The 9,972-nt window shown below is 32.4% G+C and overlaps 1 long non-coding RNA gene across 1 annotated transcript; it reads right to left on the minus strand.

Moving 5' to 3' along the window:
• Window positions 1-3,825: 3,825 nt before the first annotated feature.
• On the minus strand, window positions 3,826-6,002 carry LOC120152713. Its single transcript, XR_005518711.1, has 3 exons — window positions 5,925-6,002; window positions 4,676-4,768; window positions 3,826-3,867 (listed from the first exon to the last, which is right to left on the minus strand). It is a non-coding gene; the product is annotated as an uncharacterized LOC120152713 (long non-coding RNA).
• Window positions 6,003-9,972: the final 3,970 nt, after the last annotated feature.

The following is a 9,972-nucleotide window of genomic DNA, read 5'->3' on the forward strand; positions in this document are numbered from 1 at the left end:
CCCTCCATATATAATTTTTTTCAATTAAATCACTGTTTTCATTGAATAATTTTTTTTTTATTATTATTTCAGGTCAGGTCGGATTTCTAAGTCATATATTCGGGTCGAGTCGGGTGAAACCTTAATTTCGTCGGGTCGGGTCGGGTCACGGGTGAAAAACCCTTTCTTCTCGGGTCAGATGGCCCAAAAACCCGACCCGACCCATTGCCATCCCTAGCCGAAACAGCAGAAACTAATCAGTAGGCCGAATGAAGAGGCCCGTGAGAGGTCATTAGGGTTTCTGATAACCCGTTCAGCACCGCCTCAATGCCAACGTTATATCTGAACCCTTCCAGCAATCCAGCTTGAAGCTAGGGTTTTCATCTAAACCCTTCATCTCCCAGCTAGTCCAGCCGTTGGATACATTCAGATCCAACGGTCCATATTACATGGAGGTTCTGGAACCCTAGTTGTTCCCCACTGCCACCGTCGCTGCCTAGGTCGAACCTCTCCCATCACGGCAACCTTTGTTGATCGTACCCATCACTCTGATGTCGCCACTGTTTCAGCCATCCATCACCAATCAATGAAATGAAAAATGAGCAAAATCAATCAAAACACATATAATAACCTATTTGTACAAAAAGAAATCTAAAAGAGATATGGGACTGTCAAAATAAGGAACAATCATACCCTATTTTCTCGAAAATACAAGGGCAAAATCAACAGGCATTAGAGAGAATAAGATAAAAAGGGAACTAAAGCAAGAAACTAATGAGGGAGAGAAAAACCGGAAAAGAAAATTGAAAAAAAAAACAAGAGAGAAAAAACGATAAAAAAATAAGAAACAAAAGAAAATAGGAAGAAGATAACATTACCTTTGGATTTCGAATGACCTCATTCAGCCATAATCTGAAGAGACATCAAAATATAGAAAGTAGTTTTCTATTTTTTATTTGGGTTTCGTTTTGGGGAAATATTAAATAGATAAAATGGGTTAGGGTCGATTTACTTAAGGGTTTGAAGAAACAAAGGGAATAGAGTCATCGGCCCTTCGTCGGGGCTGTTTAGGGGCGGTCAGAGAGACCTTCGTTCTCTCTCGGTCGAAAGAATGGAAAAGAGGGAGATGGGTGTGAGAAGATGAGAAAATGCTGGAAAGAAAATGGGAGAGGGTTTCAGTCGAAAATGATTAAAAAAAGGTATTTAAACCTCCCAAAATGACGTCATTTTAGCTTAGGGTTTGTTGAAAGTTGGCACATGCTATATTTGCGAGAAAGGGGTCTTGGGCTTTGTAATGTTTCATTTTAATCATGAAATGCAAGTTTCTGTCTATCATGATTTGATCTTCTAATTTTGTCGCGCATTTATTTTGGTCACTATTATGCTGATACTCGTGTTTGGGTTAATAGTCATGTGCTTGTAAATTCATATTTATGCCTTAAATGACATATGGATCATTCTTGCGTTTGAACCTTTGAAATCTTTCATGTTTAAGTTTTAGTCTTGATTTATAATATGCTTGGAAAAATATTATATTTATGTTTTGAGCCCTTCTGATTTTGCTTGTATTCGATTTAATAATTGTTTTACTTTGAAAAGAATTTGGATAAACGCCTTGATTGTTTCATGTGTTTTTGCTTTATCTTCAATTTAGTCCTTGTATTATTACATATATGTATACGTTTATTTTATTTCCTACAATTTATAGTATAGTATTATTTGTATACATATTGTAGACACCATTTTTTGTTCGGTTCTAATAATATTTAATTGTTTTTTCAAAAAACAAAATGGTTATGATACATATTATATTATTTAAACTAGCATTTGTAAGTATTTATAGATATGTAGTATGAAATATGTAATATATCTATACGTGGTTTTGAGAAAAATGAATGTGTTGATATATTAAATAAAAAATATTTTTTAGTATTATATTAGGTACTGGTGTTTAATAAAAAAATATTAATAATATCATAAAATTATATAAGATTCTTTGTTAATTATTCGATTAATTTATGGAAGACCTCCAAACACATGGGATGCCCTTCCAGTTGTTATTCGAATAGAATATTTAATATTTTTATTTGTTGTTTATTTATATTTATGACATATTAAGTCAATTATATATTTTTTATAAATGTATAATTTTTAATATTTTCCTTTTTTAGTGAAATTATTTAATAAAAATAATTATTGCGTGTTTTATTTATTTTAAATTCCTTATTATTTCTTTGGCTTATTTATTTATTCGTTATATCATGTGAATATTTTCATCCATTTTATATATGTTATTTATTACTCTTGCATTCATAAATCATAAATCATGAATTTGTTTTTTGTTTTCCAAAATATTCAAAGGCAATGATGTATCACGTCGTGGGTTAACGAAATTACGTCCAAAATGACTAGATTTCAATTTCTGTTAATCCACGTAGTTAGGGAATATCCTTCCTAAATAAATTCGAGTGAATTAAATCATTATTTTTAAAAGAAAATAACTCTTTTTTAATTTCGTTGAAATAAAAGGATTGTAATTTAAATTTTAAATTCAAAATCATAAAATTCTAGTATTTTAGCCGACATATAATATATCATTCCCCACGCGTAATCGACTCCTGAACTCTTAAAAATGAACCTCTAGTAATCGCAGTCCAGTTTTTTATCTTTTAAAATGTTTTTTTAAAATAATATTTTTAGGTATTCAACCTACCTAACCCAAAGAAAAATAGCGAATCTAAATTTCAAATTAAATTAAAATCAGTAAATGGAGACTCTAAATTTCAAATTAAATAAAAATTCAAAATTTTCCGATCAAAGTAATAATTATTTTTTTAAATTTAATTTTCAAAAAAAGTAGTTATGAGAGCTTGTCGACTCTACAGAGACTTCGAGAGTCAGCCCTATTCGATTATGTGATGTCCGAGTAATTGGAATTTTATGAATTTGAACTGTTATTTAAATTATGATCCTTTTTATCTCAATTGTTATAATCATGCATCATACTTTAATGATTTCTTGTAAGTAGTTGCACTAATGATTGTATTTTATTGTTTTTATATAAGTTAATTATTTTTGAAATAATTCAATAATGGTTTTTTGTTTGTCTTGGGTAAAAGGTTTGTGAGTTCTTCCTGACGTAAGCTCTATTCTTGAGCTTACCCCACTAAGTGAGAGTGAATCGCTAGTGCCCTTCGTTAGCAGCCCTCCGTATAAGCTAGTGAATCACTCCCAGAGTACATGCCCTTATGATCTTCGTGAGCAGCCCTCCGTGTTAGACATAAGGAATGTACTCCCTTGAATTAAACTCGATCTGCTTAAGTCTATAATGGATGAAGATTGAGGGTTTGGTAGCCCAAGGGTACCAACAACAAGGACAATGTAACACCCTTAACCCGTATATGTCTCGATATACGAGTTAACGATGTCACATCAAACTGAAAACATTTACTGAACTGAAATTTTCGTAAAAAAAAATTTTCTTTGAAAATACTCTTGTTCTAACTTTAAAAAAAAATCTATTTTAAAGTATATTTCATATTATAATTTCTTTCTTAATTACAAGAAAATAAATTCATTATTTATTCAGTAATTTTACTAAACCATGTCTTTTCGTAAAACCTTTTAAAAACATAATAATGTAATAAATTCTTGTCATGCATAGTTACCAATAAAACTAAACTAAGTAAAATAAACTAAAATAGTTCTAGTTTACTATTACAATTTATTTAAAATAAATACGATAATTAGAAACTATTGACATAACTATACATGCCACTATAAGTCAAAAGGAACATCATAGATGTCTTACTGATACTGATGATATGTATGTCTTTCCAAAAGATGCTCCGATAGCTCCTTACCGATCGTACTTATCCTTACTAGAACCTACGCATGAAAATCATCACGCGCTAAGTATAACTTAGTGAGGCAGTAATACTAAAGGTGAGAATAATTTAATAAAATATCAAAATATATAAAATCATTAAAATAATACAGACTGAAATTCTTCAGAATATTCAAACCAGATATCTCATGTTGAACTTTATAATAAACCTGAAAATAATCATCTGATAATTTTCACAAGATCATAAATAATCAGATCAGACAGAATAATAAATTCATAATTCTTTGTAGTCAGACACTTTTCATAATTTTCTTATTTCATTTTTATAGCCCAAAGTATATTTTAAGAGAATATAAGATACGTGAGTCAGACGAGTGTGCGCAATACAGATATCAGATCATCAGTCGGAACAGATAAGCACACATAGTGCTATCACATCGGAAATAACAATATGCACACCAAGTACATTCAGATCAGAATATATATATATATATATACTAGTGTACACTCCGTTACACCACAGTATATCAAAATCAGAACAGATAATCACTCCACCTCATGGCATGCCAATTGTACCTTTGACTCTCAATATAACATACAGTGGGCTTTTAGTTCATTTCTTAACCATTTGATAAACATCATATCAGAGTCGAAAATATATTTAATTCACATTCTTAAAATGTGACATGGACAGTTCATGTCCAAAAACTTTCATAAAACTTATTAAAGAAATTATGGATATAATTTCATAATCAAAACATAATTCATATCTTTGAAATAAATAAAGTGAGGTTGACTTATCGCAAGTCGTCCTTGATGAAAATAATTAAATAAATAAATTGCACTCACCTTTGCCTCACTTAAGAACTTGTATACAATAATACTAGTCACAAGCTTTGTCCTTTCCTTTCAGATTGTTCGGATTGCTAGTTTTATTGAAATCTGACAATACGAAATTATAACACAAAATGTTTAAACTACATATTAGTATCGTTCTAACATAAGCTCATTTTTGACATTTGAGAATCTATAAAATAAAATTGATAACTAAATCGATATCAACCTAAATCATAACTCCATTATAACGTCAAACCACATATTTTTGAATTCTTTCTAAAATTCAACTCAACTTTTCCTTTAATTCATAATGGTCCTTCGCCATTATGATAATTTTACATTAATTACTAAAATTCCAGAACTTGAATAAAATACCCAAATAATACTTCTTCATTTAAGAACTTGTAAACAAGTCCCCAAAGTTTTGGAACCTTTCGAATTCCACCATCTAACCATTAGAATGAATTTTTTTGAAATCTTCTCAACATTTCCAATTTATTCAAAATTGTCTCTTGCCATTTAACTTCAATTCCAATCATCCAAAAATATATTTAACATTTAAACATTATTCTTCATCTTCTAATCCATTTCAACTTAAATTCTACAAATTTCCATATTAAGACAACTTGTGCTATCTTTAAAGAATCAATATTCTGTATTAATGTACACACTGGAATTTGATTCCGTTTCTTCCATTGAAAACTAGACTCGAATACGAATCTATCCATATAAATAACTCCTTCTAATTTAATCTGTACAATTTATGGTGAATTTTTAAAGTTGACTGACAGAATCTGTTTTATGCAGAATCTGCTGCCCGTTTTTATGACTTTTCGTCGGTTAAAAATTCATATATTTTTTTATACAACTTGAAACTGATCTCCGTTTGTTTTAAACGAAACTAGATTGATATAAGAACACAATATATAAAAATCACCTGCTAATCATTTTCATAGAATTTCTGGTGAATTTTCAAACTCACTGCCAAATTCAAACATCTAAACAGTTTTCATTAGTTTGCATCCTTAGGTTCTTCATCAATTCTTACAACACTTCTAATATCAAGAATCAATCTTTAATCATAAAAATCACACTTCCCCTTCATCCACATAAATCACCCATTACCACCATTTAAACATGAAACCAAGAATTAATTACACCATCTTATAGAGAAATTAGTGTAGGTGAATTTCTTATTTCACGTTTTAGTCCCAAAACTCACTAAATTTGGTCAAAAATAGAAGAAAATAAATTTTCTTACCTTGGCTATGGATTTCAGCAACCTGCTGGAGGAGAGAAGAGAAGTTCACGAGCATTCTAAAAAAAATCTCTTACTTTAACCCTTAAAAAATCAATTATAACTAATTTTTTTTAGGCTAAAAGACTAACTTACCATTAATGAATTCTCAAAATTACACCCATGCCAGTCCATGACATCATCCCTTACCTCATCAAATTCAGAAAATATCTTAATTCTAATTTTTCATGTTTGTCCTTCTAATTTTTGAAATTTACAATTTAGTCACCTAATTCCAAAATTTTGGCTTAACATGGAAAATCGACCTTAATTCCATTGATCCATGTTAAATTTCACTTTTCTAAAATATATAAATAATATTTCCAACCTTTATCTAGCATCCTTCACATTTTTGTGAAATTTTGATTCGATCTGATTATCCGATTTAATACCGAACTTTACCACTTTATAGCCTTTAACACAAATCTCGTACCGAAAATATGATTTCCACTAAAATCCTTGTTTTCGGCCAAACTTTTCATTTACGGCTAAAATATATAACTTTTAAAAATTACAAATTTTAGTCCCTATACTTTTCTAAATTTATACTTTAGCCACTAAACTTTTAAAACTTACATTTTAGTCACTGGTCAAATTTTTGGGGTATTACAATTCCTCCCCCCTTAAATAAAATTCGTCCTCGAATTTTCCATATATATTTACATACCTGAATTAAATAGATGAGGAAACTTTTTCTTCATGTCTTCTTCTCGTTCTCAAGTTGATTCCTCAACTTTATGGTTTCGCCAAATTACTTTTACTAATGGAATCGTCTTATTTCTTAATTCTTTGACTTCATGTGCTAAAATCTTTACTGGCTCCTCTTCGTATGATAAATCTGGTTGAATCTCAATTTCCTCCCGTGTAACTACATGTGAAGGATCTGATCGATATCTTCGAAGCATTGATACATGAAATACATTATGAATCTTGTCCATCTCTGGAGGTAACGCCAACTGATAAGCTACTGGTCCAACTCTCTTTACAATCTCGTATGGTCCGATAAATCTTGGACTCAATTTCCCTTTTCGTCCAAATCTTAGAATCTTTTTCCAAGGTGACACCTTAAGAAATACCTTATCACCCACTTGATATTCAATCTCTTTTCTTTTTAAATCAGCATAAGATTTCTGTCTATCAGCTACTATCTTGAGATTGTCTTGGATTACTTTCACTTTGTCTTCCATCTCCTTAATTAGATCTGGACCAATTATATCTCGATCTTTTAATTCGTACCAATTCAGTGGTGTTCGACATTTTCTTCCATACAACGCTTGAAAATGAGCCATTTTGATACTTGATTGATAACTGTTATTATAAGCAAACTCTGCTAAAGGTAAATACTTTTCCCACGATCCTTTAAAATCAATAACACACGCCCTTAGCATATCTTCAAGTATCTGAATAGTTCTTTCAGATTGACCATCTGTCTGAGGATGATAAGATGTGCTAAAATTTAGTCTGGTTCCCAATGCCTCATGCAAGGACTTCCAAAATCTCGAAGTGAATCTCGGATCTCTATCGGAAACTATCGAAATGGGTACTCCATGAAGTCGTACTATTTCTCTGATATATAACTCAGCATACTTGTTCATAGAATAATCTTCTCGAACTGGGATAAAGTGTGATGTCTTTGTCAATCTTTCCACTATCACCCAGATCGAATCTTTCTTACTAGGTGTCAAAGGTAAACCTGTCACAAAATCCATGGTAACTGGTTCCCATTTCCATTGAGGAATTGAGATAGGTTGCAACAACCCCGAAGGTACTTGGTGTTCTGCTTTTACCTGCTGACAGGTTAGACATTTAGAAACAAACTCAGTGATAGCTCTTTTCATACCTGCCCACCAATACCGACTCTTTAAATCTTGATACATTTTGTTTCCTCCTAGATGCATAGTCAAAGGACTATAATGAGCTTCAGAAAGAAGATCTTTCTTCAGTTCTTCATCATCGAGTATGCAAATTCGATTCCGATAATACAAACATCCATCAGACTTAATTTCAAAATCTGTCATTTCTCCTTTCTTTGCTTGCTTCATTCTATCTAAACACTTCTTATCTTTATTCTGAAGATCCTTGATACGATCCAATAGGACGGGTCTCAATCTCAATTCCGCAATCAGTGCACCATCATCTTCCATTGATAGTCGTGCATCTAACGCTCTCATAGCAGCAAAGGTTTTTCGGCTAAGTGCGTCAGCTACCACATTAGCCTTCTCAGGATGATAATCAATAATCACATCATAGTCTTTGAGAAGCTCAATCCATCTTCTTTGTCTTAGATTTAACTCTTTCTGAGTGAGCAAATATTTTAAACTCTTATGATCTGTATAAATATAACATCGCTTACCATATAAATAGTGGCGCCATATTTTTAGAGCAAACACTATAGCTGCTAGCTCCAAATCATGTGTCGGATAATTCCGTTCATGCGTCTTTAACTGCCTTGAAGCATAGGCTACCACTTTACCTTCTTGCATTAAAACACATCCCAAACCATTATGGGATGCATCACTGTAGATTACATAATCTTTTCCTAACTCTGGCAGTACTAATACCGGTGCCTCAGTCAGAATCTTTTTAAGCTTCTCAAAACTTTCTTGACACTTTTCATTCCAAACGAATGGTACATCCTTTCGAAGTAGTTTGGTAAGTGGAGATGCAATTATTGAAAAATTCTTCACAAATCTCCGATAAAATCCAGCTAACCCCAAGAAAATTCAGACTTCAGAAACATTTTTCGGAGGTTTCCACTCCACTACCGCTTGTATTTTCTTAGGATCCACTCTAATTCCTTCTACTGAAATCACGTGACCCAGAAAGGAGACCTCTGACAGCCAAAATTCACATTTTGATAATTTAGCATATAACATTTTATCTTGTAATATCTGAAGTACGATACGGAGATGTGTGTCGTGCTCTTCCATAGTCTTAGAATACACCAAAATATCATCAATGAACACAACCACAAATTGATCCAAATATGGCTGAAAGACTCGATTCATCAAATCCATAAATGCTGCTGGAGCATTGGTTAGTCCAAACGGCATCACAACAAACTCATAATGACCATATCGAGTTCTGAAAGCCGTCTTTGGAATATCTTCCTCTTTTATCTTTAGCTGATGATACCCTGATCGAAGATCAATTTTCGAAAATACTGAAGCACCCTTGAGCTGATCAAACAGATCATCGATCCTCGGAAGAGGGTATTTATTCTTCACTGTCACCTTATTCAATTTACGATAATCTATACATAATCGCATCGAGCCATCTTTCTTTTTAACAAAAAGTACTGGTGCACCCCAAGGAGATATACTTGGTCTAATAAAACCTCGATCTAATAGCTCATGTAATTGCGCCTTTAGTTCTCTGAGTTCCGTTGGAGCCATCCTATATGGAGCCATTGAAATAGGAGATGTACCCGGGAAAACTTCAATTTTAAACTCCACCTCTCGATCAGGAGGTAATCCGGGTAAATTATCAGGAAATACATCTGAAAATTCTCAAACTGTCGGAATATTATCTAATCGAATTTCAGATGTCCGGGTATCGAGCACATTTGCTAAGAAAGTTGTGTAACCTTTTTCCATCATTTTCATTGTCGTAAAGGCTAATATTACATTAGGCGAAGACCCCGCTTTTTCTCCAATTACTATTATCTCGGTACCCTCTGCATCCTTTATAAATAATCGCTTAATGCGACAATCTATCCAACCATAATGCCGAGATAACCAATCCATGCCCAATATAATCTCAAACTCATCAAACGGTAACTCCAAAAGATTCGCTGGGAATATAACCCCTTGAATCTTTAGCGGACAATTTCTGCTAATCCTTGTGACTCTAGCACTATGACCCAGTGGATTTATAGCTATCATATCACTATTGATGGGTTCTAACGGAATATTCTTATTTTTAACTAATTTCGAGCTAACATAGGAACACGTAGAACCCGGATCAATCAAAACAAATGCAGGCTTATCATAAAGATAGAAAGTACCTGCTA

The sequence above is a fragment of the Hibiscus syriacus genome, unplaced genomic scaffold (genome assembly GCF_006381635.1).
Source record: "Hibiscus syriacus cultivar Baekdansim isolate YM2019G1 unplaced genomic scaffold, ASM638163v2 tig00111095_pilon, whole genome shotgun sequence".
NCBI classification, from domain to species: domain Eukaryota; kingdom Viridiplantae; phylum Streptophyta; class Magnoliopsida; order Malvales; family Malvaceae; genus Hibiscus; species Hibiscus syriacus.